The sequence below is a fragment of the Solanum pennellii genome, chromosome 9 (genome assembly GCF_001406875.1).
Source record: "Solanum pennellii chromosome 9, SPENNV200".
In the NCBI taxonomy this organism is placed as follows: Eukaryota; Viridiplantae; Streptophyta; class Magnoliopsida; order Solanales; family Solanaceae; genus Solanum; species Solanum pennellii.
The window spans coordinates 37,770,301-37,786,132 of record NC_028645.1 but is presented as its reverse complement, the minus strand read 5'-3'; the positions used below and the strand labels follow the sequence as shown (position 1 = coordinate 37,786,132).

Here is a 15,832-nt window from a genome sequence, read left to right as displayed (position 1 = left end):
GCTTGCTTTAGTCCATACAAGCTCCTGGTGAGCTTGCACACCATGTGTTCCTTGCCTGGAACCACAAATTCTTCCGGTTGCTGCATATAGATCTCTTTGTCCAGATCTCCATGTAAAAACGGTGTTTTTACATCCATTTGCTCTAGATGCAAATTCTCCGACGCAACAATTCTCAACAGAATTCGAATAGAGGTTAACTTCACAACAGGAGAAAATATTTCAGCATAATCAATACCTTTCCTTTGTGAATATCCTTTAACCACTAAACGAGCCTTGAACCTTCTTTTGCCATCTGGTTCAGTCTTGATTCTGAACACCCACTTGTTCAGCAAAGCTCTCTTCCCTGCAGGTAACTCAGTCAACACCCATGTGTCGTTCTTCTCAAGTGACCTCATCTCATCATCCATGGCTTGCTCCCACTTGATCGAATCCTCCACCTGTAGGGCCTCATCAAAAGACTCTGGTTCCCCCTCATCAGTCAGCAATAGATAGTGTAATGAAGGTGAATACCTATCTGGTGCCCTGATGGATCTGGATGATCTCCTTAACACCTGCTCAGGTGTAACTTGCTCCACTTCAGATTCTTTAGTACGAGTTTGTTGAGTATCTGCTTCGACATCTCTGGGGTTACTCCTCTCCAACTCAACCTCAACTCCCACTTGCTTTGTAATCTCTAGAACCTTCTGCTCTCTGTCCTTGTACAGGACAGACTCATCAAATGTCACGTCACAATGTCTCAGGATCTTTCTGTTCTTGTCATCCCAAAACCTGTAACCAAACAAATCAGAACCATAGCCTATGAAGTAACACTTCACAGCCTTGGCATCAAGCTTGTCTCTCTTTTCTGGATCAACATGAACATAAGCAGTGCAACCAAAAGTCCTCAAGTGTGAGTACTTGAGTTCTTTTCCTGTCCACACCTCCTCTGGAATCTTGAACCCTAATGGAACTGATGGTCCCCTGTTGATCAAGTATGCAGCTGTGCTCACATTATCCGCCCAAAGTGTTTTTGGCAGCCCACAATGTATCCTCATACTCCTTGCACGCTCATTCAATGTTCTGTTCATCCTCTCAGCAATTCCATTCTGCCTTGCCTTACCAGGAACTGTTCTCATCAATCTGATTCCCTCAGCTGCACAGAATGCCTTGAACTCTGATTTGTCATACTCTCCTCCATTGTCAGACCTTAGGCATTTGACTTTCAAACCGGTCTGATTCTCAACTTCAGCTTTCCACTTCTTGAAAGTTGCAAACACATCTGACTTATGCTTCAAGAAGTAAACCCATACCTTCCTGCTGAAATCATCAATGAAGGTAACATAGAATCTGGATCCTCCAAGTGATGATACTGGAGATGGTCCCCAAACATCTGTATGGACCATTTCCAACCGCACTTTCTTTGGCTCTCTAGGAGTCTTTGTGAAGCTTACTCTTTTCTGTTTGCCCATAACACAGCTCTCGCAAAGACCCATATCAACAGACTTCAGACCCTCTAATGCTCCTTTTGCAACCAGCATCTTCATTCCTTTAGTACTCATGTGTCCAAGTCTGTTGTGCCACAGACATGAACCGGAAGCACCTTCAGCAACAGCGGCCATGTTTATACACCCTGCAGTGGTGTACAAGGTTCCAGATTTGGTGCCACGAGCTACTACCATAGCACCTTTCACGATCTTCCACGAACCTTTCCCAAACTCTGCTGCATATCCCGTGCTATCCAACTGACCAACAGAGATCAGATTTTTCTTGATCCCAGGAATATATCTGACATCCTCCAATGTCCACTGGTTTCCCGAGGTGGTCTTTATGCAAACATCCCCCTTTCCTTCAATCTCTAAGGCTTTATTGTCAGCAAGATATACTTTTCCAAAATTTCCAGATTTGAAATTTTGGAACAACTCCTTGCTTGGAGACGAATGGAAAGATGCACCAGAATCCAAAATCCATGATTCAACCGGGCTGTTCACACTAAGGATTAGAGCATCCCCAATGTCCTCTGCTGAATTTACAGAATCATTGTCATCTCCAAATTTCTGATTCTGTTTCTTCTTTGGCTTTGTACAGTTCGTCCGAAAGTGCCCTTTTTCTCCACAGTTCCAACAAGTCACGTTTGATCTGTTCAGGGATTTTCCTCGATTCTTTGATTTTGATCGACCATGTTGATTTTGGCCTTTCGTCTTACTTCTCCCCCTTCGATCAACGCTGAGAGCACTGCCCGATGAATCTCCCACTTCTCGTTTGCGAATACTTTCGCTAAGAACAACATCACGGATTTCATCAAACTTCAGTTTCTCAGATCCACGGGAACTGCTAATCGCAGCAACAACAGTATCCCAAGACTCGGGCAGAGATGACATCAAAATCAACGCCTTAATTTCATCTTCGAAATTAATATCCACAGAATTGAGTTGACTCACAATCATATTGAACTCGTTTATATGATCAGAAACGGATCCAGTTTCAGACATCTGTAAATTGAACAATCTACGCATCAAATATACCTTGTTCATAGCCGATGGTTTTTCATACATGTTTGGCAGTGCCTTCAACAGACCGGACGTAGTCTTCTCCTTCACGATGTTGAACGCCACGTTTCTTGACAAAGTCAACCGAATCAACCCTAGAGCCTGGCGATCTTTGAGTTTCCACTTCTCCTCCGTCATAGATTCCGGCTTCACCCCGGTCAACGGTTCGTGAAGATCTTTCTGGTACAGATAATCTTCGATCTGCATCTTCCAGAAACTGAAATCGGATCCATCAAACTTCTCGATTCCAAGCTTCGAACTATCCATCTTCTGTGATTGTGTTGAATCTCCTTAGCTCTGATACTAGTTGTTAGGATTGAATTCACGCACACACACTAGATGAATGAAGAACACAAGAACTTTCAAGAGAAAGAGATGAGAGATCTAGAGAGAGAAAGAGAAAACCCAATGTTTCGTGGTAAAACCCCGTGAGTAAACTTCCACGGCGGTGAGGTATATTTATATTAATAAATCAGAGTATTTTTGGTTACAGAGAAATAAATTGGAAAACCTAAAATAGAGAATAAATAGGAAAGCCTAAAACAGAGAATAAATAGGAAAACCTAAAATTAATCAGGCTCCACTACCTAACAAGTTAACCACTGAACCCCAACACCACATTACAAGTACCATGTCATAAAAATGACGAGATATGCTGATTCTCCATGGGTTTATACCATCTCCTAAACTGTAAAGGAATTATCTATATAGGCTTGGAAGGCTCTTCTGTGATGAAACAGAAGAAGAAAAATCAGAACAAAAAAAGAGAGTTTGTGAAGGAATCTATATCTTTGAATTTATAAGCGAAACACTGATAGGACTACTCTCTATTGGCATGCAGTTGTGTAGTTTAGCTGACACGCCAAAGGAATGCTGCACTGTTACCATCTCTTATTAATATTCTAACAAAAAGAAAGAAGTGTAGGTGGATGATAATAAGGGGAACAGTGGTAGGACTACTGATCTCTATTGGTATGCAACTATATATTTAAGCTGACATGCCAAAGGAGAGTTGCCCTGGTACTGTCTCTGCTTACTGTAATTCTGATGCACAAAAGGTTAAACCACTGCTTATGTACTGTATCCGCCAGTAGTAAGTCCTACATGTTGGAAATTGTTATTTGTGGAGACGAAGAGCAAGGAATTGGAAACTATTGAAAGGAACAAGTATCCAATATGCTGAAGTAGTGGGGACGGCTATACGTGAAATGGAAGTAACGATAGAAATGTATAAGAATACAAAAAGAGCACTTAAAATGTAGGAGTTTTTGGGCACAAATTATGTAATTAGTTAATTTTGTTTCCTTTTGATTGAGGCACCTCTCCAACCTACACAGAGGGAGGAGGGTCTTTTGGTAGTCTGTAAGTGGCTTTTGTTAATAGACATATTCGCATTGTTTGACAAAAAAAAATTACAATGCTTGGAAATGGCCACATATCCAATTGGAAAGGTCATTTTGCATTTTGGTAATGCATAGACGAATGGGCCTTCATGCATTTGATCCGAATGAATGAAATATATGAATATTACTCTTCATTTATCCGAAAATCCTAACAACTTCTATTCTTGTGTTCAGGGGTTTTAAGACCTCTATATATACATAATAAATCAAAAAATTACCTTCTATATAATGTAATTTTTTCCCAAGGTGGTTCGGGTAAACACACATCCCCTCTAGATATATGCCCCTAAAATAGATACACAACTAATGGATGAGTATATCATGACAAATTGAGGATTAAGAAACTCAAGTGGTATTGTCGCTGACTCAAAAGACAAAGAGCAGGAACCCGGAGTGGGCTATATCCACGTTAAAAGTTTTCTTCTCTTATGAGATTTTCAATGAATAAACAATGGTTATTTCAAATACCATCGATTGTCCCACCAACTAAAATAAGACATTTATTTCATAAGCAATAAAAGAGAAAATCAATCCAAATGAATATAAAAGAGTGATTTGCCTTTTCATCTACTATGGCCATAAAACTCCCATTTTCTATTGGTTTGTATTTCAGGTTTTTTTTTTTTTAATTTATCATATTTATAAAATGTATACTTATATTTTTACACTTAAATTTCCTTGATATAACATATACTTGAAATACAATAGAATTATTCATTATCTCATGGACTTAAAAGCTAAAATTAAAGGAATATCAATTGCCCTCATAAAAAGTAGAAAATAATAAGTTGTAACATCTAATCATGTTTTTGTTCTAGTTTAATTGCCATTATATTTTAATTTCAAAAGTTAGTAAGGTGTTTTTTAATTAAAAAATTAGTGAAGGGCATTTTACCGCACGTGTGTTGCATGTGGTTGCCTCGTCTTGTGATGCTTATATGTGTATAGGTAAAGTGTGGTCCTACGTATATTTTCTGCAAAACCTGCCCATAGATTAATAGTTGTACGCTCCATGTAAGATTATCAATTAGACAAATATTGTGAATGCACTGGAGAAAAATATGGACACGAGGTGAAAAACAAAGAATGACAACTTCTAGTTCATTTGTAACAACAATTTCACAGATGCTATCACCTTTTTACAATGATGAGATTCAGTGTAGGTAACACATAAAGCAAGTCTGAATAGAGGTCATGAAAATTAGTGATATATGTAGTTGTCGAAAATTACTAGTAAGTCAGGTGAAGAGTTACCGAATATGGCACAATTTGGCATTTTCTCTGCCTGTTCCAAAGATACAAAACCATCAGCAAAATTGTTTATTGAAACAACAAGAGGACTCTCCTTTATGATTGTGTTGTCTGTAATATATAGTTCAATATGTATAGTTGGGCTTGACCCATTCCAACAACCCTTTAGCAACGTAGTAAGTTTTATTTGTCTTCAAAAAGTCCTTCCATGTGTCGATATGCTTGTTAAATAGTGTTGCTTGAAACTTTGTCCCCTAGTATTAATGTATAGTGGCATGGGATGTAACTAGAGAAGTAATAAGGCCATAGATAAAAAAAAACGATAACATATAAGTTAAGCAAGAGTGTCACCTTGTCATGCACTAATATTACCATTTGGAGAGTCCCTTCATGGGGTGAATTCTTGTATGAAACATTTTCAAATTACTAATATTCTCATCAATCAATCTACAGAGTGTTTTGGTACCTTGTTAATAGGGACACTCTGATTTGATAGTTTCCATTTTTGATGAATCTGAATGGTTATATGTGCATAGCGGAAAGTGAATATCAATGCTAATTCCGTGCAGCAGTAGTAGTAAAATACAGAAGAATAATTATGTAGGTTGTAGCAATGATATGTACTGCAAGTAGTTCAAAAAATAGCATTACAGGAAACAGAAACAGAGAGTGGAAACTTAAAACTTTTAATGTGGAGTGAGATATTTCAACTAGCTCATTATAGTATTATGTTTGCAGAAGGATAATTTAATTACATAGTGCAGATGTAAGGCTTGAGTGAAATAGAAAGAACGGCCTGTATAGAAGAGGAAAAGTGACATACGTTTGAGCGTTTTCAGAAGTTGAATTAATGATGGGAGCTGATTCTGGTCATCTGGTCGATATATATAGGATAATCTCTAGAGGTTGTGTTGGTTGATGTGATTTTGAACATTGGGCAGATGCAGGGGAAACATGACATCTATCCCGTGAAAGTGATGATTGCTTGCAGGAAAAGGTGTTTGTTGTGTGAGGGTTTATTTTTTAAGTGAGGGGTATTTGCGTAATCTAATTATATTTTAAGTGAGAGATATTTCAGTAATTCAACATTTCCTTTTAGAGTTCATGCTTTTAAAGTAGTGTAGAAGATAGATATAGATAACATAGGTAGATAAATAGATATACGATTGATTATATATGTGCTCTAACTTGATGTGGTCTTTGTCTATTATTTATAATGAGGTTGGATACCTAAAAAGAAGTAACACTACAACAAAATAGCCATTTAGTGGCATTATATTTTATAAATACTGCCAGAAAATATTTTACCATAATTGAGTTAATGTAATTGCATCTAGAGTTATTAAAGTTTTTACTACATTTATGCAAAGTATTGACTATAAATATTCATATTTAATATTGTCATTAAATTAATATAGTGACAAATTATGATTGAGCATATATATATATATATATACTAGTTTTAAAGCACGTGCTTGCACGTGAAATCAAATCATGTACCACACTATTCTTAGAAAATAATATGATTATTGCTAAATAAAAAATTAGTCACACTTAAAATCTCTTAGTTACTCCTCTTAAATAAACTTTGTACTCCCTTCCCCCATTGTACAGTACTTTGTTATTATTGTTTTCTAGGTTTTTAACTTTCGATATAATATAATATAAATAAATATTGATATAAAACATAGAAGATATACTAAATTGGATGTTTTAGGTGGAGTATTAGATTAATTTAAAATTCATATTACGGAATTTTTTTATTTTACTGAACTTTGAGATTGTCAACGATGGTAAATAATACCTAACGTTGTAAAAAGAGAAGAATAGAAAACATAAAAAACTGAAGTTAAAAAATATGAGAAAACCCCTCCATTTATAGTTAAAAACGTGAATTATTAGTATGTATATATTGTTTGTTACAGAAATATAGAAATATAGAAGATATACTAAACAGAGTGTTGTAAGAAGAAGAAGAAGATGAATTATATATTTTTAAAGTGTAGTTTATTAATTTGATGAAATCCCTCTTTTTACGGAAAACAGAATGTAGTGTACTAAAAACAACTTGTGGTGCCTTATAAAACAGAAGTCACAACACTATAGAAAAGTCAAAATACATAAGAAAGGTCAAAACTGATTGAAAAAGTCATAACTCTTCGGAAAAGCCGCAACCCTTTGAAGAAGTCACAACTCTCTGGAGTTACAACCCTTCGAAAAAGTCACAACACTTTGAAAAAAGCGCAATCCTATAGAAAAGTCACAACTCTTTAAAAAGGTCACAACTCATCAAAAAAGTTATGACTCTTTGAAAATGTTACAACCCTTCAATGTAAAAAGTTGTATGTCTATAATATAATATAATATAATACACTTAAGTAATATAATACACTTAAATAAATATTATATAATATAAAATATAGAAGATATACTACATTTGATGTTTTAAGTTTGGGGTATTATAATAATTTAACGTTTAAGTTATTAGTTTATTCTTTTAAGGTAGTAAGTATAGATGACAAAAAATGGATATAGATTGGTCTAATTTTAATTTGATATGATTTTTTTAAAAGAATTAAGAAGACTTAATTTAAGGATCATATGTAGAATATATAAAATGTCTTTTATCTTTGTGGTCTTAAAGATGCATTCTCACCCCCCCCTCCAAAAAAAAGAAAAAGAAAAATGAGAACGTTATACAGTAAACATAAAAATAAAGTACAAAAAATAAATTAAAAACGAAAGAGTAACTATTAAATGTAGTTTGGATTCTTCAAACAAGTTTTTGATCAAATACCTTTTCTCCATTAGTTTGAGAGTTTTTAGATTTTGAACACGAAGTTGTAGTTTAAGCAACCGAAAATCATTAAACTTCTTCTAAATTAACAGTTGCTGCAAAAGTATATTATATAGATATGAAAATGAATGCATATTAATTATACGATACTCTTCTCGTTTGAAGTTGAGTTGTTTCATTCTCCTTGTCTCATCAATTTTTATTGATATATCTATTTTACCCATTAAATATTATCTTAATTAAAAGTACAAAAAATAAATTGAAAGAGAAAGAGTCCTTATTAAATGTACTTTGGATTATTCAAATATGTTTTTTATCAAATACCTTTTCTCCATTGGTTGAGTCTTTTCAGATTCTCAACATGAAGTTCTAGTTTGTGCAACCGAAATTCACTAAACTTCTTGTCAAGTAAGATTTGTTGCAAAAGAATATTTTATGGCTATGAAAATGAGTGCAAATTAATTATCACAATAATCTTCTCGTTTGAAGTTATGTTATGTCATTCTCCTTCTTGCATCAATTTTTATTGATCTATATAATTTACCCATAAAACAATATTGTAATTGCATAATCAAAAAACTCGAACAATTCTCCTTGTTATAAGTAGAAGAATAGAAAAATAATAAAAATCGTAGTTTGAAAGTTTGCGAAACCCCCTCTATTTATAGACAACAAAGGTTAGTACGAAAAGATGTTTATCGTGTCTTTTTAGATAAGTCATAACACTTAAGAAAAATCACAAATTTCCGGATATGTATATATATATATATAAGTCAAACCCCATATTTTTCATTCAAATATAGCATATATACAATTTTGCTTGGAAAAAGAAGAAAAGAATGAGTAAATTAAGAGAATAAAGCAACTCTGAGTTGCAAGGTAAAAGATGAAACTTTAAAAGACGAATAAAAGTCTAATTTGGGCTAAAGAGGAAAAACACCCTTTTGGAAACAAGAATGTTATTGGAAATGTGAAAATAAAGAACAAGGAACAATAACAATGTTTAACGTGGGTCGGATGAGAATGATCCTATGTCTACTAGAGAACAAATGTTTGTATATTAACAATGAAACGGGAGAGATCCAAAATGCATCTATGAGAATCGCTCTACTAATTATCTACTTTGTTAATGTATTTTGCTATGAGTTTAGCATGGTATAACAATGAACAATGGCCATCCTTTTGTAGTTGCTAAATATGGGCTCGAAGCACAAAAGAAAAGAAGTAAAAAATTTGTCTTCCACAAATTTTAGCTTGCTCTCCAAGTTTAGGTCCTATCCAAGTAAATTGGCACATGGAATTTTCTTTCATTGGGTTTGACCCAACAAGGACTAAACAAACTCTTTTAATCTCCACCTTGGTTTGCGTTTCAAGCATGGATTTGAACACCTCTAGTAAAAACCTCTAAGCTTGATGGGAAATCACATTGTAAAAAACAAGAAGAATCAAACGTTTAATTTGTTGAACACACTAGCTCCACCTAGTCGTTTCTCTCCCGGAGTTGCATAAGTGGATGCATACTCCCACAAAGTCCTTGCAATGTGCAGACTTGGCAAGAGGGGCTTTCTTAGTCAGCATGTCTGCGACGTTATCATTTCTGAAAACCTTCTCAAGCTTTATAGATCTCTCTTTAATGACATCCCAAAAAAAATGGAAGCTAATATCAATGTGTTTGATGCACTCATAGAATCTTTGATTTTTAATCAAATAAAAAACTCTTTGACCATCACATCTTAGAGTTGATTCCAACTCAACAAAACTCAATTTTCTCACCAAACCTTTCAACCAGATAACTTGTCTTACTACCCATGTTGCTGCCATATATTCTACCTCTGTTATAGGCAAAGCGACAATCGAATGTATAGTCAATTTTCAACTAACAACACTGTCAACGGGAGTAAATATATATTCATTTGTCGACCTCCGTCTATCAAGATTCCCTGCATAGTTAGAATCTACATAACTGAGAACTGAAATACCTTTACTTTTTGAACGGTTAGGCTAGTAGTAAAAGCTCTTTTGACATACCTCAATACCCACTTGACAACTTCCAATGTCTTTAACCAAGCTTTATCATGTACCTGCTTACCACACATACATATTGAGCAATATATGGACGTCAGCACACCATAAAAAGCATAATTCTACCAAATGCACTAGCATAAGGAACTTTTGACATATAATCCACCACATCCATAAACTAAGGCACTTGTAACTTTGAAGCTTGAAGTGAAAAGCTAATGGTGTGGCTTGCTCATATTCTTATTGAATCTTAGAAGAGGTACATTGAAGTTTTTGAGAGATTCAATATGAGCAAGCATGTAATTACATGATTAGCTTCTCATTTCAAGCTTTCAAAGTTACAAATCCCTCACTCAGTGGATTGGGGGAGAACATGTCAAAAGTCCCTTATGCTAGCGCAGTTGGTAGCATTATCTATGCTATGGTATGCACACGTCCAAATATTTCTTTATTTGTAAGTGTGGTAAGAAGGTACTTGGAAAATACAAGAAAAATACACTGGGAACTGTCAAGTGGATATTGAGATATCTTAAAGGATCTTCTGATGTTTGCCTAACCTCTCAGCAAAGTGAAGATATTTCAGTTCTCGGTTATGTAGATTCTGACTATGCAGGAGAGATCTTGATAGAAAGATGTCCACAATTGGATACATCATTTACTCTTGTAGGCAGTGCCATCAGTTGGAAATCGACTTTGCAGTTGATTGTCGCTTTGTCTACAATATGAGCAGAATATATGGAAGCAACGAAGGCCGTGAAAGAACCTATCTGGTTGAAAGGTTTGGTGTAAGAATCGAGTTTGGTTCAAAGTTGTGATAGTTAAAGTTCTATTCATTTGATTAAAATCCATAGATTTCATGGGTGCACCAAACACATTAAGGTTAGATTCCATTTCATTTGAGATGTCATTCTTGTGCCTGTTTTACATAGTACTATTTATGTTACTCCCTTATGTTTATAATATTCCCGAAGCTAGATTTTGTATCTTGATTGATTTTTAAAATCAATATATAGATAGGGTTAAATTTCTAATTAAAACAGGGGTTTAGTCTATCCTACATCTGATTCAAAGGTTTTACAATGGATTACGGTAGTATTTAAGGCGCTGATGATAGTGTATTATTTCAGGCATGGTGACTGATCTTAGCATTAATCTGAGACGAAGACTTTCACTTCTTCAGGTTTCAAAAGAAGAGGGGTACTACCTTCTCTTATCTTCGTATTGCGTGTATCATTCTACTCCTCAATACTTCTCGATGTCAATTGATACACCAAATGTGACCTCGATCATCTACGTCTTCTCATAGACCTCAAACTCATTTAGTTTCCCCTTATTTCGGTGGAACTCGCTTTGTGGAAAGGGGAAACAACATGTTAATCTCTTTTTTCTGCCAAAAATAAATTAGGGTCATATGCTCTTTCGAGTGAGCAGATAAGTTTTGCTCAAAGAGTCTGATTTAAGGCAAAGAAGCTTGTCCTTTTTTATCTTGCATATATCGCGTGATATACGCATATGGCTGTGATTTCAATGAAAATTCACATGTCAACGTCTGATTATGGCTATGATACCATGTAGAGAATAGCATAAGAAATCAACTTTTCTGCAGTTCAACATTTCTACAAGACTATAATAGTGCTGCATTTCTACAAGACTACAAGTCTAAGTTAAGAAGGAAGAGAAGAATGGAGGCTAGATATTAGGATAAGAAACATTTGAGAAGCATATGAAGTTTAGTATCTATTAAAAATATCAAAATAGTAAGGGTCATGACTGAAAGTGAACCATGTGAAAGATATAGAAGCATTTTGAATCTAAATCGAAATAATAGTGGACTGTTGTGAGCCTTTTCTCCCATACAATACATTAGGACATTTGGAAGTCCTTTTCTTCTATAGTATGACTTTACGAACTCTCATATAGCTCATTTATCTCGTTTTTATTTAAAGAAGAAATCCTATTTCTCAAATAAGAATAATGTATTTTCATTATCAATTTTAAATGCTCATTAGAACTCTTGGATACCATTCGGGAGATTTCTTGTCTTTTCCTTTTATAAATGCAAATGCTACAAATACTTAAAGACACGTCATTAATTTTGTGTAAATTTCATTTGTATCACTTAAATCTTGATGTAAAATAAAATTAGATGATTTTCAAAATAATGCTACATATTTCAAATGAATAAATCTCTTCCTATTATGAATGCATGTTCATTAGAATTATTTCTATCACAACTTCCTCCAATCTCATTTTAAGGATGTAGCTAATTGATTTCGATTTAAATCATTTTTTCTGTGAACTGAAAGACAAGGTAAATGGTTTGAATATGCAAAGATAAAATATCATCTTTTAAAATATATCTTTTTCAAATAACAAGTACTACATAATCTTTCAATGTTAATTTAGTGTGTATAATAAATAAGAGTAAGAGTCCCATGTTATATAAATTCATAGACTTGCGAACCCAATGACACTTAAAAGGATCACGAATTAAATAATCTAAGAATTTTACGAGAGTGATAAGTTTAAGCAATTTGATGAAGTCAAGTAATTTAGAGAATGTACGTCTCTTTAGTCCTCAAAAAAGAGGGTGCTGATTGTTACTAAAATCCTCATTGAGAATAGAGAAATATTAAATTTAATTCTATATTGGATAGAATTTACCAGCAAATTTTAATATTGATATTTATAGAAAAAAAACTAAGTAATCAATTTGCATGAGCTGCCATTCAAGTAATAGAAATGCACTAAATGAGGGGAATCTGACAAAATGATGGGCCTCACACAGTGCACTAGGTCCATATAAATAGTCTTTTTTGATTGTAAGTCTCCATATCATGTGGTCTACAGTTAATAGGTTAACAACAACCGTCCACAGTTCTCAATGATTGAAGTGTTAAACTGAAAAATGTGAACAGTTTAGGGAGTTTAGATGTATTAACTCAAAAGAAAATCTCACTTAGATTTTTTTATTGTTTGATAAAAAAACAAGTAGGACAGGAAAAAAGGAAAAAATGTTAAAGATTCTTGACCAGAATCAATTTATAGGTGTTAAATTAATTTTTTGGGTCATTTATCAAAAAACAGGTAGGAAATAGGAAAATATATTAAAGATTGTTGCCCTGGATATATTTACAGGTGGATGACATTTCAATTTCTATTTGACCAAGATTTCGTATATATAAGACTCTTACTCCTCATCAAAGCACAATAACATCCCACAATTTTCACCCAATACTTTTTGCGCACACTGAAGTGAATAAACAATCTAAAGGTATGTCCTAAATCTCTCTCTGTCTTATCTTCTTCCTACATTCTCTATGGTTGTTTTTCTGATTAATTCTTTACTCATGTCGCATCTTGATTACAAAAGTTATTGTGGGTGTTAAAAAATTTTGATGTACATCTTTTGGAATTCTTTTCTAGCTATTTGATTTTTTCTCAAATAGATCTGAACTCAAGGTTTTAAAAATATTTCAACTACTAATAACTTAGTGTGGCATGATAAAATTTGTGTTTTCTTGTTATTAATGTTTAGCTATTTTCCAAGGTTGGTTTTGATGTATTGAATTTTCATTTTGTTTATATAACGATTTAATTTGCACATAAAATAATAGCTATATGAACCTCAATGTAACATATCACTCCATTTAAGTTATCGTAAAGTAGTATTGAAAATTTGAATTCGCGTAGAGCGAAATGGTTACAAAAGGAACATACCAGTTCTCTTTAATTTGTACTTGTCTTGCTCTTCAAAACATACAACAAGCCTTCAGCTTTACAACCCTTGTGCTTCGGACATTCAAAGTTCCTCTTTAGGGATTTTTTCTGCAAATCAATGTTACTTCCTAAGTTTTTGTATGATTTTTCTTTCAGTAATAATTATTTTATGGAAATATGATACTTCTATCAGCTATGCCAGCAAGAACATATTTTCTGTCGTTAACTGCAACCAACTGTTCCGGGTTATATATTCCTAGTTTCTGAAATTTTTGGCATCACGGTACTCATCAAACGTATTTGTACACTCTTCTGGGTTTCATCGTATTGCATGGCTTGAATTTTTATTCTTATGGTCTGATACAAAAAGCCAATCACCATCATCAATTTGACGGAAGAAATTTTAATATTCTTCATGGATCTAGAGAAGTAATAACCTTTCTTGTTTCTACAGGAGTTTAGGAGATTGAAGCTTTATGGAATTTCAGGGGGAAAAAAGATTGAAGTTGTTGCTATGGAAAACAGAGATTCTCCTATAAGGAGATGGGAGAACCTTGATATTAATATCTTGCTGACAATAATCTTGTCCTTTGACCTTTTCCAGTTGATATATGCAATTCCTCAAGTTTGTCGTGCTTGGCGATTGGCTTGTTGAGATCCACTTCTCTGGAATATGATGGACTTGTCCTTGTTCCAATCGAATTTCATCAGAATCCTATTGAAGCCGTACGTATATGTCGATAGTCCGTGTGAAGAAAAATTGACCCGAGTCCTAAATATTTGCTTGAACCTCAGGCGTGTTAACATACAAACATTGATCTCCCATTCCAATTTGTAAGTTAACGACAATCAGTTAACGTATGTTGCCGAGAGATATTCCCCCAATAAACTTTCATCTTTCTATAATATTGTACTTATAACTTAAATCAAGAAACCATAAAAAATGAGTTTCCATTATTCTTAGAGAAGAAAAAATTACTATGAGAAGGAATAATATAGCTAATTAGATCTCCTCTTTTTCAGGTGTCCACAACTTAAACACCTTGTTATGCCTTATTGGAACAAAATTAAAAGGTGAATAATATTCAGATCTATTCATATATTGAAAGATCTTGAATGACTAATGATACCAAGAACAAATAATCCTGCACGTGTCATCGAGGAAATTGGAAGGAGTTTCCAAAAAATTTGCATGCTCAAAGTTGTGAGGCCTTGGCTTCATTTCTTCCAAAATTTGAAGTATTGAGTGTGAGGTGCATGGTGTTATCTAAGCCTACTCTGGCTCTAATCATGGAGGAGTTACAAATTTTGAAAGTGCTCAACATATCTCATTGCGTAATTATTGAAGACCCTCCACTCTAGTCGATGAGAATTCTGACCGAGCTTGATGAATCATTTCTTGAAAGAGCGTCTAGGTTAGATAAGTTCCTAACCTGCATGAATGACTCATTCATCGTGTGTCAGCACTCTCTAAATGATCAAGGGTTTATGAGATGATATAACTATGAAGAAGACCTCTGGAAAGTGGGTGACGTGAAATCTCTTGCAGTTTGACAACTTTAAGAAGATACTGCCTCATGAGCTAAAGGCGTGGAGTAAACGTGTAAACTTGTGTAGGTTTCATATTCTTTGTATTTTTATGAACTTGTGCTTTTTGTTTATGTGTTTTCGTAGTACACATTGGATTCTTCATCCAGTTTCATATGTATTTCCAATGTGCATACTAAGCTTATACAATGTTTTGCTAAGCTATCGGGATGCTAAGCATGTTTATTCTCTCATTGAAAAGGTGAGATATTTTATTGAACTTTGGAAGAAAATAAGTGCTTTTGAAATTAGCAAACGTTGTTTCCAATATAAGTGCTTTTTAAATCAGCAAAAGTTGTTTCCAAAATGGAGAAAAATAGATTTTTTTCCAAAGTACTTATTTGGAAATAATTTTGAGAATCTATACATATACTTGCTAAGAAATAGTTTTTTTAAAATTGTTTGATCTTTAAGTTTCCTAAAAAGGCTTATACAATTGATTTATCGAACATTGTTTTTTACTTAAAAGTATTTTTATTTTTTTGAAAGAAAAAAAGCAACACTTGAAAAAAATGTTTATCTTATTG

At 34.0% G+C, this 15,832-nt stretch overlaps 1 pseudogene; it reads left to right on the top strand.

Annotated features, from left to right (window-relative positions):
* Positions 1 to 14,232: 14,232 nt before the first annotated feature.
* On the top strand, positions 14,233 to 15,272 carry LOC107030951 (annotated as a pseudogene).
* Positions 15,273 to 15,832: the final 560 nt, after the last annotated feature.